Source organism: Globicephala melas, chromosome 3 (genome assembly GCF_963455315.2).
Source record: "Globicephala melas chromosome 3, mGloMel1.2, whole genome shotgun sequence".
NCBI classification, from domain to species: domain Eukaryota; kingdom Metazoa; phylum Chordata; class Mammalia; order Artiodactyla; family Delphinidae; genus Globicephala; species Globicephala melas.
This window is the reverse complement of record NC_083316.1, coordinates 38,914,734-38,933,776: the sequence shown is the minus strand read 5'-3', so window position 1 is coordinate 38,933,776 and position 19,043 is coordinate 38,914,734. Positions and strand designations below refer to the sequence as shown.

Sequence of the window (19,043 nt, the reverse complement as noted above, 5' to 3'; positions counted from 1 at the left end):
TCAACATAATTAGTATGAGAGAACATTAGGTCCAAACTTTAAGCCACAGGGTGTTCATGATGACTACAGTGCTTAATCTGTATTCATTTATCTCCTTTCTGTCTACATAAAAATTAAGTCAAGTGATTTTACGTACTCAGACAAGACTTTGCTGTAAGAAAACAAGGTAAATATAATTGGAACTAACATCTGGTTGGAAACATTCTAGGAAAAACTCTTAATTTATAAATATTTCAAGAAACTCTTTCAGTTAATTATGTGAAATATTTACTATTGTTGATGCAGGATTTTCAAAACGATGGCTCCGGCGCCTTCCCCTATAGTGTGTTTAGGGGAGAGCCAAACACAGTGCAGAAAACAAAAGGCATTTCTTCCTTCATTCATATATTCTCCAGGTCTGCGTTCTGAATTGTCAGATACTCAACTGAGTTTCAATCTTAACTATTGCTTTGAGCTGCAAAATAAGCAGAAAAGCCTCCAGCTGGACACCTCCCCCTAAATATTTTATTTTCTCCAAATAAACATGGTGATCCTCATCCATCATCCTCCCTCAACCAAAGCGAAGATTCACCTATTCCCTTTCACTATTTTTTTTTGGTCTCTTTAGATTCCATAAGTTAAATCACTTAAAACAAATGTTTTGTGAAAGCAACCAAATTGGCAAAGCCTTCTTCATAAATCAAGGCATAATCCTTCCTTCAGTATGCTTCGTCATATTGTTCAAAACAGCTATGACTTATGCAACACAGCATTATTTCTGTGTATAAGGGGGAAAGCTTCTCTCACACTCACCCCACTCATGCCACCACTCTCTTGAATAAACAAAGACTGAGGATTTCAAGTCTTGTTATTTTTCCCACTTATCCCCCAAGTAAGCATATAGTTATGTATCAGGTTGCAGAAAGCATGATATACTCAAAATTAAATAGACAGGAAACCCCTTGGTTCTGCTAAGAGGACAAATCAGACTCCAGCACACTGGAATGAGCTTGGATTCTTACTTCTGATGTTGTACATCAAGCATCTGATATTGCCAAATAGCAAGAAAATTCTGATAGTGTTAAAGGATATTTAACAAAGAAGTTCAAAAATATCTTTTCAGCTCTAGACTGATTAAATGAATACTACCCTTTGCTTTATACATTTCTAAAAAATATTTTAAGATGATGCATAATGCCATTTTATATGCTACTGATTATAGCTTCAGACATCAATTATTCCACAAATATTTATTGAGCACCTACTGTGTGTTGTGCAACACACACATCCATAGGGATACAAAGGTGAAAAAGGGAGCATGCTCTTTTATATAATCATTGTAAAATGCATCAATTATGGGCTAGTTTTACTGTTTATTATAAATGGTTAACTCTACTCAGAAAAGTTTATTCCTGTAACAATAACAGAAATTAGCATGCCTCTTATGACAGCAGCTTTCTTTTTTTATGAAGCCATTCTTCACACTCTGAGATTCCTAAATATTTTTTAAAATCAGCTCTATTGAGGTATAACTTACTTACAAATTCGCCTATTTGAAGTGTTAGATGAGTTTTGACAAATGTACATACCCATGCAACCACCATCGTAATCACTTTCAGTTTATCTTAAAAGAACTCATAATCTGGACTGCTTAATTGAAGGGTGCACAGTAATGACTACGGAGCAGATGGGCACTTAGACATCAGCGCTCCCTCCTAACGTGCTAAGTAGAGTCATTATGAAAAGTGAATAACTCTAAGGGTGAGGATATCCTCAACAACCTCACTCCTACTTGTGGGTTGAAAATTAGGCGTAAGAAGGCCAACTGCCAGATAATACTGTTGCTCTGAGGCTTGTGTACAAACTGAAAGGTTGAAGTGCACGCTTTCAGCACCAGGATCCGTTCCCAGGGGCTCCCCTCTTCTCTCCAGGGCTTACACCAGCCGAAGCAATACTGCTCCAACCTCTGAGCCCTCACCCTCACGCTCACCCCGCAGACAGGCATATTGTCCTGTCTGGAGTGTCCTCTTCACCAACACATTCCAAGCTGCTTTGGCTCGGGAGAATCTAAACTCGGGCCTGATGACAGATAACTAAAATCTTTTAAGAGAACTCTGAAAAGAAAAAAAAAAAAAAAATAGGAAGGACCTAGAGCTACATGTCAACTCACACTGTGTTGTCAGCTACTTTAGCTGACCGAGAAATACAATTCGTTCGAATGGAAGAAGTTTCAATGATAACCTTGTTGGGAAATGATATCAAAGGACAAAAGGTGTCACTCTGAAATGTGTAACTCAGTACCATCAGCAGTGTTCATTTCTGGGGCCATTTTAACTCTTAAAACTATTGCACTGTGGGTATCACTTATGCCCGAGACTAATTTATTGGTAGGGTCCAAGATTACGTGTATGCAGAATAAGTCTAGGTAGAAAATGTGTAATATACTGTTTAGGCTTCAGCAAAGTTAAGGTAAAAGTACTCATTAAAGTAAAAATACGCACTAGCTCAGTTACCTTAATTTAGATATTAATCTTTATTTCTCTTGGTTGTACCATTTTCATTTGAGGGCCCCAGTTTGTACTGGGAGGTTCTTATCACTTACAAGATGTTTAGTAGCAGTTCTAAACAGAAGAGGTGGTTTTAGTTTACTAACTGTTTGTGTCATAACTAGCAGTCTTAGTGGAAGTTTGAAATAGTCCCTAGAAGCTAACCTTTATGGTCAGGTAAAAAATGAACTGTTAATGCCTTAGGTATGTAGGTAATAAGTCAAAGGCATGTATGTGTAAGTAGATTTTTTTACCATTCCAGTTGTTAGCTTGTTTTCTCTATTTTTATTTGTATACTCAAAACACTTTCACTCTTTCATGCTATTCCTTTAATTTCTGAAAATTGAACTGAAAAAAAAAAAAACCAGGTCATATGTCAAAATATTTTTAATGCCTGACTTAGATTAAAAGGTTTGTATCCTCAAACCTTCTATCATGAATAATAGACCTTTTACACAATCTCTTCACTGCTTGTAATTTTGAAATATAAAGGCCTTGAACTTTTATAAAAACAAATATCTTCTAAGTTTAATATATGAGGACTAAGATTATTTTATAATAATATGTTTTATAAAAAATAGTTTGCTCTAATAATTTTATTGAAAAATTGCTGTTAATTACTACAGAGGTAAAACATGTCAGTATTTCATCTTGTGTCCTTTCACTGGTGAATTAAAATATTTTAAAACTCAATTAAACTATTTGGAAAGCACATATGCATCATTCGCTTTTCTGCATTAGTTATTTTTCTAAAATAGGCATATTCAGTAAAACAATGTTCATATAAAAAAAAAAGGTTATTTGACTCTATTCTTAATGGTTCTCAACTTGAACTTAGGTACCTCTAAGTTTAGCATAGATACGTCTTTGTTATCTGACGTTAACTTTAACAGCAAGTGTCAAAATTCCGTGGCCCAATTTATGACTGCATGAGCAATTCACTACAGAAAATGTGGGCGGGGATTTTTAAAATTAACCCTTTTTTTTTTTTTTTTTTTTTTGCGTTATGCAGGCCTCTCACTGCTGTGGCCCCTCCCGCCGCAGAGCACAGGCTGCGGACGCGCGGGCCCAGCCGCTCCACGGCACGTGGGATCCTCCCGGACTGGGGCACGAACCCTTGTCCCCTGCATCGGCAGGTGGACTCTCAACCACTGCGCCACCAGGGAAGCCCAAAATTAACCCTTTAACAGAGCAAAAATAATCCAGAGTCCTGACTGTTCTTCCAAATTATCTACTCTCATTCAACATTCATTCAAGAGATATTTTTAAGTGTCTACTACATGAAAAGATCCCTGTTCTCCAGAGAATCTGGCCCCAGTATTAACAATGACCAAGAAAAACATGGAGAAATAGCAAAAGGCAAGGAGTCTGACTCTTTTTGATCCCCAGGCATTTTTTAATTTCTTTTTGTAGCAATATGTCCTCCTGAGTCAGAGTTGGAAATAAATCCTCTCTCTGCTTGGCCAAGAGTGAAGAGAATTATCCACCAACACCAACCCTCACAAACACACTTGCTTTAACTCACATAGTATTCCCGTGAATTTTTGAAAGCTGCATCTCTATCCTGAATCTGATCAGCAAGATGATAATTCCTTTTTTATTAAAAATATGGGTTAGGGCTTCCCTGGTGGCGCAGTGGTTGAGAGTCTGCCTGTCGATGCAGGAGACACGGGTTCGTGCCCCGGCCCGGGAAGATCCCACATGCCGCAGAGCGGCTGGGCCCGTGAGCCATGGCCGCTGAGCCTGCGCGTCCGGAGCCTGTGCTCCGCAACAGGAGAAGCCACAGCAGTGAGAGGCCCGCGTACCGCAAAAAAAAAAAAAAAAAATATATATATATATATATGTATATGTATATGGGTTAGAGTCTATTCACAGAATTCTTTTAGGTCAGAAGGCTCTTCTTGGGTTGCTTATCTCTAGTGACAAATAATTACTCCCTACAAGAAGCACCTCTGTGGAATGAGATCACGTCATAGGAGAGCATCAGCAAGATAGTATCTTATTGCATTTTCTCAGAAAGAGCTATGCACCGAAAAACACAATTTCTCCACTGTTTACTTGAATCATGGACTCTGTGACACCACCTCTAAAAGCCACTAGAGGAGTCCATCTGGTATCACCTTCTTTATTACCAACTCAAGGGAAGTCCTTTCATTTTTAACTCTAACTCTGTTGTTATCATAATTCTTAAACAAATGCTAAATTTTCCTCTGTGTCCAATGAACACTCTAACCAGATTATATTTCTATTGCCTCTTTTTAAAATTAAATTAAATTAATTTATTTTTCTTTCTATTCTTTTTCAAATTCTTTTCCCATTTAGGTTATTACAGAATACTGAGCAGAGTTCCCTGTGCTATAGAGTAGGTCCTTGTTGGTTATTTATTTTAAATGTAGTAGTATGTATATGTCAGTCCCAAACTCCCAGTCTATCCCTCCCCCCACCCTGGTAACTATAAGTTCTTTCTCTAAGCCTGTGACTCTGTTTCTGTTTTGTAGATAAGTTCATTTGTATCACTTTTTTTTTTTTTTTAGATTCCACATATAAGCGATATCCTATGATATTTGTCTTTCTCTGTCTCACTTACTTCACTTAGTATGATAATCTCCAGGTCCATCCATGCTGCTGCAAGTGGCATTACTTCATTCATTTTTAGGGTTAGAGGTACAAACGATAAATGCTGGAGAGGGTGTGGAGAAAAGGGAACCCTCCTACACTGTTTGTGGGAATGTAAATTGGTACAGCCACTGAGGAGAACAGTATGGAGGTTCCTTAAAAAATTAAAAATAGAACTACCATATGATCCAGCAATCCCACTACTGGGCATATATCTGGACAAAACCTTGGTTTGAATGTATACATGCACCTCAGTGTTCACAGCAACACTGTTTACAATAGCCAAGACATGGAAGCAACCTAAATGGCCATTGACAGATGACTCTATTACCTCTTATATCATTTTATTATCTAGTATGAACATACTGAACAAATTATAAAATGATTTCTCAAGTATTGTTTTTCCATATTCTTTTTTCAAACTTCACCTACAATAACCAAAATTACTGTGGGAATACTTATGCATTAGAACTAGCTCTCATAGCTGAATTATTTTTTCTAAAAAAAATTTTTTTAATTGCATTGAATTCTTGTTTTATACCTCGTAAAACCTACCATGGAGCTTCAGTTAGCTTCCTCAAAAAAAAAAAAAATTCCAGATACTCAAGAGCAACTATGATCCCCCAAGTGCCTCACTCTAATATCCATGAAGATGCATAAGTTTTGCTTCATTTCTAAAACTGTAAGTACAGTTGCTAATATAAGTCATTCTTTTTGACTCTATAAAAATAGAATTTTTTAAAAGCCCAAAATATGAAAAAATAACAAGAATATTTAAGTCTACCACCATTATGACAATAGTACATATACCAAATATACCAAAATATACCATATATACAAAAGATAGCTTATAATTTTGTTCATTTGTATAAAAGGTAAATACAGAAAAACTCTTATTCTAAAATACTTAGAGACTAAAAATGTATTCTGTGTAGAAATTAGTATGAAATAGAAGAAATTATTTAGTTCATTTACAGAAAAATATTGCAATTATTCCATATACTCTTTGTCTAGCTAAATATCTGATTTTTAAAAACTTTGCAATATAGCTAACACCTGGATACATCAACCCTAAAATCATTCTTTCTTACGGAATTGAAAACTAAATACTGCTGCTGTCTAGTAACTTCAGGCATTCTGAGGAGTGTGAATTCATTCAGACCACCGTGATGATCACATACTTAAAAAAAATAAAATTATCAAACACTGGTTAAATAACTGCTGTGTTCATGTATTAATCAACTTCCTAAAAGCACCTAGCCTGTAAGTCATCAATCCTAATTATGGCCAACAGTGAGCCTCATTAATGTGTAAAGTCCCAACTGGATAAACATCACTATCCCTGTTTTACAGATGGGGACACTGGGGTTTGGAGAAGATAAAGAGGTTGTCCAAGATAATTTCCCTGTTAAGTAACAGAGGCAGGATTTCCACTATATTCTTCCTGACATTGAGTCTATGTGTTTTGCACTCACCATCTTGTTCCTTGGGACCTCCACAAGACCTAAGTATACTTTTAGTTTTAAATAAATACCTAAGTATCACTGACAGCATCAATTATATCACATGTCATATTCTGATTAATACAAAGAGCTAAATTGAATATTTCAATATTATATCACCTAGATGTTAATGCTTCATCTTTTTCAGAATTATTTTACAAATAGTATCTCATATGTCCTTCCAAATCTTGCGACTTAGGGAACGGCTTTTATTAACATCTCTGGAAACATGAAGAAAACTGAGACACAAAGAAATTAAGTGACCTGAGTAAATCACACACAGACTAACTCAATGGTAAGGTTGGACCCAGGCTCCCTGTTACTTCCACTTAACACAGTATCAGCATTTTTAATGACAACATAGTAGCGGTAAATAATGTTAAATATCATGACATCTTAAGATTAATCACAAAAGAAATGCCATTAAAAACATTAAAATTTTAAAAACAAAAAATACTGACCCAGTGACATTATCCAAAATATTTTATTTCTATGGCTATACTATAATTCAGGATACCAGTAGAATTCAAGCAAATATTGTTTCAAGTGTTGGCTTAGAGAAATTCCTATTTTACTTGTACAAATTTTTACTCTGGGGCTTATCAGCTTCGATCTAGACAAAATATCTGAAAAATGAATCAATTATTAGACCTTTTAAGTAATATCAGTCTATACAACTGTTTTCTACAAAAACAAATAGAAGAAGAAAAGTCACACATTAACTTTAAATTTGAACATGTTTCCTCATGTAAACCTTCATAAGGATTTCCTTCAATTGAAGCTGAAAGAAAGACAGTCTGCATGAAAAAAAATTTATGTCAGCAAAACTTGCTTTCATTATTTCTCTAAGAACAGCAAGCTGAGATACCTTGTCCTGCATAACTCATCACCGTCCATCTAAATGGTAGCTGCCCTGGGGCTTGAAAGATGTAGGCAACTTTTTTTCTTTTTAAATCTTTTTCTCTTCAAAAATTTTAGTACCTAATTAGTAGATATCTTGGAACCTTTCAGTGTAGGTCAGGGTTAAACCTGTGGGAATATATGCTGTAGGTCTGCTGTAAAATAAAACCTCTACTTTAAAAAGTATCACCTTACATTACATGGCAGTGAGGTATTGCGTTCTCTTTCTTCAAGGTTTCCCTTGAGGGGAGTATGCACCCCTCTACAATTTATTCCAAGCACCCTCTGAGGGAAGAGAGGAGGGCGGGGAAGAGAGTCCATTTTTCTACCCTGGCTTGGAAACTTAAGACTGAGAAAGGTTCTGTCTTAATAGCTGATATGTTTTAAAAAATCTTTCATACTTATTTGTAAATGTGTTTATGCATTTTTCATATGGAAAATATTTATATGGATTTCTCATTAGTAAAAATGCGATAGTATTTTAGTTCCTGTCTTTTTTATTTTATTAATGATACAATTAGAAATTATTAAGGAAATTGCTTCTCCATGAAACCCTTCTACTGCTCAGAGACACCCATTTTTCTATTCCTGGTTTCTGTGCTATTGTTCTATGATAAACTTTTAGTGACTCAAAGGTAGTCACCCAGCACCTCTCCTGCACACTGAGAAAGTGATATCCCCAGTATTAATAGAATTAACATCTCTGAGCTGTGGCATTGCTCCATAGGACGTCAGAATTTATGACTGTCACTTGCCCTTTATTATTCTGCACTTTTAATATAATGATCTATGTCTTTTTACGTAAATGGTTTATTTGTCTCCACTCAAATACAGGGTCTTTGTGAACAGAGGTCATATCATCCATGTCACAAGCGTCTCCCCAAACATCTGGAAGTATCATGTTTTGCTCAAAGTGGGAGAAAAATAAGTGTTTTTTATGTTTGTTTTCTGACCAATTTCTTGTCATGTCTTAGTCAAATTGGACAAATTACCTAATATCTTTGGCCCAGTTTTGTTACTTCTAAAATGTATATAATACCGCTAGGCTCACATGTTGCTATAAAAAGTAAATGTGTGACGATTCTTTGGAAAACATGAAACGCTGTACGCTGTAGTCACTTTCGTGATTAAAGTCTCTTCAGAAGGGAATAAGGCTTTTGAAAAGAGGTGGCTTTTGTTCATTTTCTAATTAGTGTCCATTGTCTAGTTATCATTATAGAAAATTCATCTATTTTAAGATTTTCAAAATAACAGGACTCATGTGAGAAATGGATAGCAACACTTCGGATACATTTGTCATGCACAAGCAAGTGCCGGGAAGTACAGAGCCATGCCATCTGGACAATCCCGTTCCCTGCCTGTGTCCAGCACACAGTACTTGTCCCCTGCTCCCTTCCAGGCTGAACTCTGTGGATTAAGATTCTGATCTGTCAACAGTGGGGAAAATAGCACTTGGCAGCTCGCTCATTTTGAAAGACTACATCTTCGGCCAAATCTACTAGGCTTTATACTATATCTATAGTAGAAACCATCTTGTTTTCATTTTTCTTTCTTTCCCAAGACTAAGCATAGAATCTTGAACATAAGAAATTAATAATAATTATTAAAGAATCCAGTTCAAAATTATTATCAATCTTCATTTTATGCTTCATTGTCAGATCAAAATGAAGAGACTGAGGATTACAGTTCCAAAGAAGTTGCATATATGTACAAAATGTTCATCTCCCCGACAGGCTAATGAACAATTTAGGGTTCCAAAGCAAGTCACCTGGCCTGGTGACTTGGTAAAATTAATGTACATTCCAAAGTATCAATTTACATATCAGTACCTGTTGAGGATCATTGGTATCCTGCTAGGTTATTTCTGGTTTAGAACTGCTTGTTCCTCCATATTTTTAAGAGCCTATTATGAAAATAAAGTGAAATTTGGATTATTATATTTCAAAACAGACTGCGTGAAGAGATAGGAGAGAAAGAAAAGGTAAAACTAACATTTGCTTGAATTCTAGTTTAGTGGACATTTAGCTCCGTGAAGGCAAGAAGTATGTTTTTGCTGACTGTTTTTGTCCCAGAACCTAGAATAATGCCAGATATATATTAGGCCTCAGCAACATCTGAGTTTAATAAATAAGTGAATCTATTAGGTACCTGTAAGATACCATCCTAAGTGCTAGAGAATACAAGGGATAAAAAGACATAGTTGCTACGTGTATCTGTGTATCAGACTGGGAGTCATACCCTAAATCCTAGCGCTCTGACCAGAGGAAGTGCAGTCTTTGCTGGCAATCCCTCTAGGAGCCAGTCAGCCGGCCAAGTGGGAGGAGATGGATAGGGGCTTCTCCCGAAGGGTCTCTCAGTTGAGGTTTTGCACTTGCCCCATCCTTCTGCCCCATGGACCTCTGCACTCTGCCGCCAGCTTGTCTCCCCACTCCTGCAGGTCAGACCCAACTGCACGGGATCCCCAACAAGGCATAGGCTGCATCCAGACTGTGTGTTTCTGTCTCTGAGTCTACTGATCCTTTCAGGGTGGTTTCTACAGCAGAACCTTTGGGTCCCCAGTGGCACAAGTCATTCTATTTACACAGCAGTCCCCTTCCCAGGACACAGCAGGGATGGCCAGGCATAGCGGAGCCAGACAGAGTCACCAGCGGCCACGGCTCCTTCTAACATTTCAACCCAACCACAGTCAGGCTCTCTCCACTAACAGGTGATTTTCTCTTGGAGAGCTGCAATCTTTTCCTCCAACTGAGTCTCCCAGGAGAAACCCACAATCCTTCAATCAGATTTGCATTTGCCTGAACCCCAGTTATGGTCTGGGTTCACATCTTCTAACACATGACTCACTGGGTCTAAACAGATTACAGAATTTAGCCAGGCAGCTGTTTCACGGTGCTGAGCTTTCCGTAAGTGAGGAGTTCCCAGAACAGTCTATGCCACCTAGAGGCTGCTCTGCCCAGAGCATTCAACCTAGACCTGCAGGAAAATGCCTCACTAATGCCACTTGCCAGGCTTGTGGTGTCTGATCTCTGACCCAGGCCAATGCCATTACGTACAGAGTATGATAACTTCCATAATGCAAGTCTACTCAAGGCATGACAGGAATGCAGAGGATGAAGCTGGATTTGAGATTTGGAGAAAGAGCTATATCAGTTGAGTCTTGTAGGATGAACAACATTTCCAGACAAGCAGATAAAGGAGGAAACAGTTTTCCATTTGGAAGTGGCAGAACAGAAAAAAAAAAAAAGCTTAGAGGCTGGAGGTTAAAGAACCAGAAAAGAATATATTAGTATAATAGGAGAAAGAAGACAAGATACAAAAGGGAATTTTTACATAAACTGCACATCCATGTGATGCAAATACGTAAAAGATAGAAACGTATTTATAAACATTAAGCATAATCCTTCTAGTGAATTTTAAGCATTTGTGATAAACTGTTAAGTTAAAATGGTTTAAAACTGCTGTGTACACTATGATCTCCCTCGTGGAAGAATATGAAAATATTTAGATAGAAAAAAGTTGAAAGCAGATGTTAAGAATTGCTATCTCTGGGTGCTAGAAATATAATAAAATTTGATTGATTTTTTCTTATTTTTTGTTCTTTTTGTTTATGTGGATCTTGTGATATTATTACAACAAATATGTATTAATTATGACTTTAAAATAATGCTAGCAAGATGACACAGAAAGAGGGGGAGAGTTCCCAAGTACAGATTTTCTGAAACTGAGGTTCATCTCTAGTTTTTACAAGGATATATTAGTAATGCAGAAAACAATATTTCAATATATGTATAAATTTTATTACTTTATGATGAGTATTGGCATGTAAATAATATTTGGCTTATTTTTCTCTCATAAAGTAGACACTGAAAGTGACAAATATGAAAAAAGTTAAATTTATACAGTTGTAAAGAATTTCTCCAAGTATGAATCTTGATGGACCAAGAAGATGAGGCCAACCTTAGTATAAATACATTGTGGTCATGATTGAGAGATTCTGAGGAAGGAGCTCTAACATAAAACAGTCTCTCCCTTTCATCTGTGCTCCCTGTGGACTAAAATCCTTACAATTTACCCCATTTTTGAAAGCAAGAGTTAACATTTAAATGCTGTCTGAGGTGACCAAGGCTTTTAAAGATTATCAGTTACTTTAGCTTGCATTCATTTCCAGGTTCCTGGTGGGTAGAAGAAAGTGGAAAATGGGAAGCTTCAGTTCTGATCAGGGGCAGGGGAGAGGGAAAGCCTGGAGCAAACACTGCTTCTTTCCTGGAGGCTCCTGTCACCAGGTTGTGAGTTCCCTGAGAACAAGAACTATGTCCTACTGTGTCTTCTTTAATCGCCCGCGCCTAGGACTTTGTCCAGGGCATTGTAGGAAGAAAGAAAAGGAAGGAAGGGGGTAGGGGAGAGCAAAAGAGGAAGTGCTCAGGAAATTTGCTGAGAATCTAGAAGCATACAGAGGCTGCTGGGCACCTGCCAAGAGGCTGTCAGATGGAAAATCATCCTTACCATTTTCCCCGATCCTAATGTGCTTTGCTACACCATCCACATCTTTCCAGATACAGACAGAGGAGGATACAAAAGGGAGACAGAAGAACATTGAAGATATTTGGTTACATTATTGGCAGACTGAAAAACACACACACAAAGCAAGGAGCAAAGAAGGGAAGGGAAGGGAAGGGGGGGGAAGGAAAAAAGGAAAAGACATTCTTGCCCACCAAAACAATTTAAAAACCAATGTAGTCCACCCTTTTCAAGGATAACAACACATTTCAATAATGTTTAGTGGAATCTAATTAACTGAAATCTTATGAAAATTCTTAGTTTAGGTTTCTTTCTTCTCTCAGAGGAAAACAACATACAAATTTATCATGGGTTGGGATAGATTCTAAATCTATCTCAAAAAGCTGCACTTTCTCAGCTTTCTGAAGTTTTCTGGCAAGAAAGAAGGGCAATCACAGCACACGCATGCAGTGTATTTGTCAGGTAATGGGTAGGCTCTGTACTCAAAACATCACTAATTTCCATAACTAGGCAAGTGTAGAGATTTGTCCTCTTCTATTAACTCAAAAATACCTACTACTATGGGATCAGAAGTTCAGAGATTAGTAAACCTCTCAAATTTAGTCAGTTAAGACTCTTTATCCAGTTTCAGCATCTGACTTTTTTTCAGCACACAGTCATGTCCCCTATCAAGAACATTCGACACAACAAATGCATCTGAGATCTGACAGATTAAGGAGATCTTATCCACATTATAAAAAGGGTTACCTTTGATTTTAAAAGTTTATTTAATGCAGTTTAAATGATTTGTTTCACAAAAATTCAAACTTACTATAATGTTATAAAAGCCCTCGTGTGGGTAAAGTGAGTTGCGTCTGTATTAAATATACGTTCATTGTTGTCAATATAATTTTTTCCTCTTAAAATATAAAATTAGTGTTTTGTATTTATGGAAAGAGTAGTGATTGATGGATAGATAGATAGATTTAGAAATGGAATGCAACAAAGATTAAGTTATTATTTGCATACTAGTACAAGAAAGGAATCAACAGAGTTTTGTGATCAGAACCAATGTAACACATAAAGGTAAAGACATCTATTCAGTCAAGGGTCTTATCCAAAGAGCAGAAGAAAAAGGAAAGAGCTCTGACACTCTATAGGTGCTTTCACAGAATTAAAGGGTAAATTTTTATGAGTTAAAAAAATGCACATTGTGCACCTAGTTTCCTAGATTCATACACAAACATTTATGCAACTTCAATAGTTTACAAAACTACACAATCCATAGAACAATTTAGCTTAGATATAAAGGGATAGTTGCTGTTCTATAAGAAAACTAGCTAAATTGATTTTATACATGTTCTCAGCATATTTTTCTTTTCTTTCTTTTGTTTTTTTTTTTTGATAGTTCAGATTTAAGGCTTTCTTGAAACTATAAAACTGGGAATGTATAAAGTTTGCTTGTGTCCAGTTTCAAAGATGGTCTTTTTTTCCTTTTCTTTCTAGTCTTTCCTTCTTTTTTCTTTTCCTTTCTTTTTTATGCACAAAATGTCTGCCAAGCCTGAAAATGATGCAGATCATGTTTCGATGTCTGTTAGGTGGCGCTTACCAAGCAGTCTGGCTCTGGTCAGGGATTTTTCAACTGCTCACTGTGGTGGAATTACAGTAGGGGGTTATGAGTGGGGTGAGTGGGAGGGAGGCTTTGTCCCCGCTGCATTTAAAATTACATCTAATCTTATCAGGGCGCTCGTCATTGTTTCTGGCGGCCAGGAGCAGGTACAGTACTGCTTTTGTTCAAGTCAGTAGCTTTGCTGAATAAAGTTGAGGGAAAAGCCAAGACTAAATAATATTCTTTCAGAAACTCATGTGCTGATTGAAAAAATGCTTTGAAAGAGAACAAGAGAAAGCTGGGGGCAGGACGAGAGACAGGTAAAGTCACAATAGAAAAGTATCAATGTAGTAAGAAAAGAAGCAGAGACTTAAAGATTGGAAGAAACTCATACAGAAAAAATTTGCTCAAAAATGCTCATTTTTATTCGCTAAACTGTTCTGGCTCATTTTCTTTGGCATAATGTAATTGTAAAATTCAGGGACCATATGCCGTCTATTTCTGCTGTTTGAGAAAATGGAAAGCTAAAGCAAGACTAGTTTTGTTTTGTTTTGTTTTGTTTTGTTATTAATGGCACAAAGCTACAAAGCATATTTTCTCTTTGCACAAATAAATCTTCTTAAACCTTGTTTGTCCCTCGTTGATGTTTCTGACCTTTTAATATGCTAAAATATCAGTAAAAGAGTCTTTGTCACAATTCCTGAGGTTGTGCTAGACCTAAGATAAGTAAGTGGTAATAAATCCAAGTTCAAAAAACTTGCCCTAACGAGCTTTGAACAAAGCAGAGACACTATAATTCTAACAACCAGAACAATATAATTATCAGCAAGAAAAGAAACCCCCAGTTTTCCATGTGTCAATAAAGATTGAAAGTTAATTCAGACAGAAATAATTGGCATTAAGATTTACAAGAGATTCCATTACTGTAATCTGAAAATTAAGATTACAAGTTGTTCAAACATGTTCAGTTTTAAAATCTGGTGAGTTAACTTATTCATAGACATACTCTGGAAAATACTTTCTACCCAAAATGACTGATTTGAAATTTTATCACTTGTAATTAAATTATATTAAAATAGCTTAAACGAATTTTCTGAAGCTCAAAAACTATTTTTCAGTGTGCACTTTCAGAAGATTAAAAATCAAAAGTGATTGAACCTCCTGATCAATAACAGTCCTGTGGAAACTTTAGTGTCTATTCTTCTCATCTTTTTCAGCTTCAGCACATACTATTATAATACTTCATTTTAATATTATGATCAAGAAAGACCTTAAGCTATGTATTATGGAGGGATGCAAATATAAATTCTGATTAAACACATTTTAGTGATGTGCTCTTTCTCCATGCTATAATTACTGTTAAACAGACAAGTATTTTGACACTTTCAAAATAGTGTGAGGAGAGACTGCAGATATGAAAACTACAACTTAAGAGATTTTAAAATTGCAAAGGCACGTTTTGTTCTTTGATAGATCACTGTAAGTAATGTGTGAATAAATTAACATTCACATTATTTTTGATAGATTAAAATCAAGTGTCTACTAATCAAAGTATTTTAAAGTTATATTGTAAGTTCTTTAGCTGTCACAGTTTATTCCCATACCCGTTTGTTGTGCAGATCATCACAGAATCGTCTAATAGCTGCTGTGTAATCATTGTACTAAGTTGCTATAATGAATTATAATCATAATTTTATAATAGTTTTCTTTAAATCAAATATAGTCAGATATTCTATATACATTTTGTCATTTGATTGCAAATTGTTATTGTTTTAAAAACAGTAAAATGTCATCTATTTAAATGGATCATTCTTTAGTATAAAATCTTGGCGAAACTACCTCTATACGTTTGCATTCACTTTAATTTTTCAGTTAAAAAACTTTATCACATTTCATGGTCACATTAAAAAATCACCTACTGCTGTTGATTTTATATTATTTTTCATAATTTGATTGTAGAAATCAAGAAACAAGTATACATGTCATATTTATAAAAGCCAAATTTACTAAATGTTTAATTAATAGATTTCAAAATGAGGTTTTAAAAGTCATTTAGTGACTGCTTAAAATGTCCTTTTCTTGGTTGACCTTTATTCTAGATGTCTTTTTCTTCTGCTCCTAAAAATTCTTACATATCCTTTTAGTACTGGATATTGTTTCAATATTCAACAATACTGCTGCAATTCACAAGAGATATGAAATCATGATTCTCACTGTTAGTCATAGAAAACAAAGACTTCCTCACTTTAAATTTTTTTATAGAAATGAGAAAGGGGCTGGATATTAGTTTTTGTTTACTTATCAAATTCCAAATTATGCACTTACTTTTACCTTCCTTAAATCATTTCTGTAATTTTTACTAAATAAATTCCATTTTACTTACCCTGTTCCCAAACTTATCTTACTGACAAGCTAGGCTTGAGATGGAAGGCAGAAGTGGGAGAGGAAGAGTAGAAAAGTTTCCTAAAAATAAGAATTGGGGGAAAATCTAGTCTTTCTGGCTCGCTTACCATTTTGGAAGCATCACCTACTTCTTTGTTCTTTTTTTCCTAAGCTCCCCTCTTTACTCCTCAATTAAATATCATAAAGCTAGATTCAGTGTAGGGTCGAAATGTGCTTGGGATTTATTACAAGGAAAATCCAGGGAAATAAGTTCATGTATCTTCAACTATATGTAGTTATGCTATATATCATTTAGAGATAGTTAAATCTGATTATCATCATTGATTTTGAAAATAAAATTACATAAGAAGATGAATTGATTTTATCATGAGCTATAGACCATCAATGATATCACCCTGAGTGCTAAATTAAAACTCAGGTTTTTAAGAGATATGCTAATTTTCTGACTATCTTGCAGTTTGAAATATAAACTTCCAGTTTAAAAAAAAAGCCTCTTTCCCTTCACAATTACTTAAATTATTTGCTTGAAGGGGTAACTAATTTTGTTTTTTTCTTATTTACTGATTCTTATGAAACTACCATCTCCTAGAATAAGGGGCTACATGTTCACTGACTACTGCCATGTGTTCTCTAATGCCATTAACAAGTGCCTTGGACAGTGATGCTTAAAGCAAACCTGTCCTGTATGTAGACACAACTCCCACGTGGACTATGGGGAAAATCATGTGCTCAAAGAATGCTCAAAACTAGTGACTTCTTAAGATGTTTTGATTTGAATAAGGGAAAGCTCAGGTTTTTATTAAGATTTAATTCGTTAATAGTCAATGACATTGTGTTCCCATGACATGCTACAAGTGCATAACCTAGCTGCAAATTTTCTTATGCCGAGTCTCCTCGGCCGGGGCCCTATCTCAGCCCCTCTCCTCTTAATTTCAAGCTGGGAGAGACCTTTGTGGTGTCACAGGAGCTTCTCACGCCCAGCCATAGGCTTCTCTATCATCCTCTGTCACACTCTGCCTCCCTCAAATTCAAGAAGCTCAACAAGAAGGAAGTAAAATTGGGGGAACAGGACTCAAGCCCCAGGAGTTCTACAAATTTGCCCTTTGTGGTTCAATTAATATTATTTCAGTTACAATGTGATGAAGTTGTTGAAGAGTCTTTAGAAGATAAAGCCCCCACTCCCACAGAAAATTATAGGCTGAGTTCCTGTCAAACAATTTAGAATTTTTTTTTGTAACAACCCCACTTATAAACTGGAAACATATTTTCCCAAGGAAATGAAAAAATAATAAAAATTCCTAATTAAAAATGCAGTACTAATACTCCGCCACACTGCTAACAGGGTAAGTTACAATCCAAGCTGCCCACAGCAAACCCAAAATAGCAAATAGCTATGCCACTGTAAAGGATGCTGTCAGGCAAAAGCAAATTGTCATTCTGATATCAGGGGATGAACGAGAAAAGTCAAGAACTCAAAACTTGACAGTCTGTGGCTTTAGGTAGAGAGGGAAAAAAATCTTAACATTCTTCATGAATGTCAGCTTTAGCTAATTAGGAAATTTCCTAATGTGAAAAATGCTAACAGAAATGCCAGAGAAAGTGTCACCAAACTCAGCCAATATTCAGTGACATACCGACTCTGTAATGCAAGGAATTTATTTCACAAGTGCCTACCTGTAGATCTAATATAGGATTTATTGTAAGATGCTTCTTGCTGTCATAGACTTTTTGGTCACGTGTCTCTAATACAAGTTTATTTTATATTTTTCACCCAGTTTCAGAAACGGACTTCTATTTTCCAAGGGAACCAGCTTCCAAAAGAATTGACCATATTTAATGGTAAATTTAAGTTCTGGTGAGTTGAAAATACAATCTGTGCATTTCTCATCTTATTTACAAACATGGTGCTTTATCAGACCTTCTTTACACTAATTCTGTTCATTTTCATTATATAAGCATAATCAAAGCAAATTATCTTCTTAAAAGCACTGAATGTTAACTTATTTTTCCATTATTACAACACTGCATTTTTACATGGCAGTGTTTATGATACAGATGTGCCACAGCAAGCTGTTTTCTTTTTTTTCACAATTTTTTTTAATGTGGGGTGTAGTTTTTTATAATGTTGTGTTAGTTTCTACTGTACAGAGAAGTGGAGTTCCCTGTGCTATACAGCAGATTCTTATTAGTTACCTATTTTATACATGTAAGTGTATATATGACAGTCTCCCAATTCATCCCACCCCCCACCCCCTGCATCCCCCCATTGGTGTTCATATATTTGTTCTCTCCATCTGTGTCTCTATTTCTGCCTTGCAAACCAGTTCTTCTGTACCATTTTTCTAGATTCCACATATATGCGTTAATATACGATATTTGTTTTTCTCTTTCTGACTTACTTCACTCTGTATGACAGTCTCTAAGTCCATCCACGTCTCTACAAATGACCCAATTTCATTCCTTTTTATGGCTGAGTAATATTCCATTGTATATATGTACCACATCTTCTTTATCCATTTGTCTGTTGATGGACATTTAGGTAGCTTCCATGACCTGGCTATTGTAAATAGTGCTGCAATGAACATTGGGGTGCATGTGTCTTTTTGAATTTTGGTTTTCTTTGGGTATATGCCCAGTAGTAGGATTGCTGGGCCATATGGCAATTCTATTTTTAGTTTTGTAAGGAACCTCCATACTGTTCTCCATAGTGGCTGTATCAATTTACATTCCCACCAACAGTGCAAGAGGGTTCCCTTTTCTCCACACCCTCTCCAGCATTTACTGTTTGTAGATTTTCTGATGATGGCCATTCTAACTGGTGTGAGGTGATATCTCATTGTAGTTTTGATTTGCATTTCTCTAATAACTAGTGATGTTGAGCAGCTTTTCATGTGCTTCTTGGCCATCTGTATGTCTTCTTTGGAGAAATGTCTATTTAGGTCTTCTGCCCATTTTTGGATTGGATTGTTTGCTTTTTTGATATTGAGCTGC

The 19,043-nt window shown here is 35.9% G+C and overlaps 1 long non-coding RNA gene across 1 annotated transcript in view; it reads left to right on the top strand.

Annotated features, from left to right (window-relative positions):
• The window catches only part of LOC115866469 (uncharacterized), a 1,106,684-nt gene extending 1,088,777 nt beyond the window's left edge, over window positions 1-17,907 (top strand). The window contains exon 5 of the long non-coding RNA XR_011377317.1: window positions 17,828-17,907. This is a non-coding gene — a long non-coding RNA (uncharacterized lncRNA). The remainder of the gene's footprint in view (window positions 1-17,827) is intronic.
• The last annotated feature ends 1,136 nt before the right edge of the window (window positions 17,908-19,043 follow it).